A 2786-nucleotide genomic window follows, 5' to 3' on the forward strand; every position below is an offset into this window, starting at 1 on the left:
GAATAAGAAAGACACAACTTGCTAAACTGGGAGAAGAGAAAGGAGGTTCTCAAAGAAAGACAGTTCCCCTAACTGCCATTTTGTATGGAGGACACTGGACATCACAACCCTGGCAAGTTTTTCCTACCAACATGTACTCACGCTTACAGTGAAGATTATGCATGCAGATTCACTCTAGTATTTACTGAGACAAATATGTGGATTCAAGTTCCAAATCTAACACTTTCTAGCTATGTTACCGTAGACAAGCCACTTACCTCTCTGAACTTGTTTTCCCATCTCAAGTAATATATTTAAATGCACAGTAAATATTCACAAATACTAATTTCCTAAAGCCTTTATCATTGATTCCCTATTGAGATCCTGGTGACTATACTAGGACTTCTCTTTTGTAGAAAGACCTAAAAATTAAGAACTGACGTTTGATATGCACAAAGGAATCTACACGGCAGATATATGTATATTTGTTATAAAACATAATTTAAGAACAAAAACTCAAATCACTCTTTTTGAAAAGATATCTTTTTATTGATTTCAGAGAGGAAGGGAGAGGGAGAGAAAATCATTGATCAGCTGCCTCCGGTGGGCCCCACACTGGGGATTGAGGCTGCAACCCGGGCACTTTCCCTGACTGGGAATCTAATTGTGACCTCCTGGTTCACAGGTCAACACTCAGCTACTGGGCCATGCTGGCCAGGCTTAAATCACTCTTTTTGCATTAGAGAAATTCAGTGCCATTCAAGCTATCTGTGTACTTTTTTCACAATCTTACACCCCTGCTGTTCTAGAACATCAAAACTCTTTCTAATTGCCCAGTCCCATCCCCACCCTGAGTTTTAAAAAATGACGTTTCTGCTCTACAGAAAAAGTAGGAACCAGTTGAAATGAAATTCTTCAGAGAATTCTCCTTCACTACAAGCCATCTCTTTCAGCTCCATATTTTCTCTCCTCTCAGAGGAGAACCCTAAGTCTTGAGCTGAGGAGTTTGAACCGTGACCAGTAAGCAAGGGGCATTCAGGGTTTTGACACAAAGGTATAGGGACTAACATGATGAATACAGGTTGCCTCTTCCTTTGAGACTGGAGAGAAGGGTGAAGGGTGGGTTAGGGTCCTGGGCTGCTCGTGACCTTCCAGATCCTGGTAGTAATCTTGGTGAGAGGTGATGGTGTCCTGGACCACAGCCATGAGGATGAGATAGAGAGAAGGGAGCAGGATTTAGTGATTTAGAAAGCAGATGCATTGATTAGATAAGGGAGATGAGGTGAGGAAGAATGAAGGATCTAGGATTGCTACCGTGTTTCCCCTTGATTCAAACCATCTTGCACATCTCCTGATGGATCTTTCTATACGTCTGCCATGGCTGTGTCTCTCACTCCCGCCCCCCAGAGCCTGCCATTGCTCTCCACCTCCTTCAGGAGCTCAGAGCTGACCACGAACTGTCACCACTCTGCGTTTACTCCAGGCCTTCGCCCAACACACTCTGCCAAGTGCCTGACCTGTAGCCCATACCCTCCTCCCTCCCTGAGGCGCTACTTGAAATGTACATTTACCCATCATATGGCTTTTAGAGGCTGAACTGAGCTAGAATTTGAAGTTTCTTTGTTGTTGTTATTTTTTCCAAGATGTGTATCAGCTCAATATGGTAATACTGGTTACTGATTAGTAGTTAAATATCTATGATGAACGAATATGGGGAGATAATTATTTTTTTCCTTAATAAATGCCAAGGGTGGAACATTGAAATAAAAACCTCTCAAAACATGAATTCAGCCCTAACCAGTTTGGCTCAGTGGATAGAGCGTCGGCCTGCAGTCTTACGGGTCCCGGGTTTGATTCCGGCCAAGAGCATATACCTTGGTTGTGGGCACATTCCCAGTAGGGAGTGTGCAGGAGGCAGCTGATCAATGTTTCTCTCTCATCGATGTTTGTAACTCTCTATTCCTCTCCCTTTCTCTCTGTAAAAAATCAATAAAATATATTTAAAAAGAAAAGAAAACAAAACAAAACATGAATTCAGGGGGGCAAGGTGAAAAAAATAACAAAACTCACAGATACAGACAACAAACAACACAGTGATGACCAGAGGGAAAGGGGGGTGGGGGCAGGTATAAGTGGGTAAAGGAGGGTTAAGTGGTGATGGAAGGAGACTTGACTTTGGGTGGTGAACATATAATACAATTATTATACAGACGATGTAGTTTAGAATTGTACACTCGAAACCTACATAACCAATTTTATTAACCAATGTCACCTCAATAAACTCAATAAAAGCAAACAAAAAAACCCACCCAGGAAAAAAAACCATGAATCCAGATGATGAAAGAAGCTGGCGATGAAAAGGTTGAGAACCACCACCCCGTCTAGTCCAGTGGACCGGCTGCTGCATGATCCCAAGCAGACTTGCATTTTCCTGTGCCTCCAGGTGAATGTTGCTCCCTCTGCCTTAAGTGCCATCGCCTCCCAGTACCGGCGTCTCCCGCGTTCTTTAGATGTCACCTGGTCCTCCTCCGTCTGCTGGGACCCCCTAAGTACAGTGACGTTTCCCTGTCTGCCGCCTCCAGCGCCCCATCTCTCCTTCCTGGGCCAGCTGCCCCCGGGGGGGATGATGTTCTGCGCATCCATCCGGCATCAGGACCACACCCAGTGCTGGGAGACGGCGAAGGGCAAGGAAACTGCTGAAAGGTATAACCCGGCAAGGAAACTGCTGAAAGGTATAACCCGGAGTCCCCATCGCAGCCCCTGTCCGCCCCTCGGGGCAGCCCTGAATTCATTCCCACCTCCGTAAC

The sequence above is a fragment of the Myotis davidii genome, unplaced genomic scaffold (assembly GCF_000327345.1).
Source record: "Myotis davidii unplaced genomic scaffold, ASM32734v1 scaffold251, whole genome shotgun sequence".
Classification (NCBI taxonomy): domain Eukaryota; kingdom Metazoa; phylum Chordata; class Mammalia; order Chiroptera; family Vespertilionidae; genus Myotis; species Myotis davidii.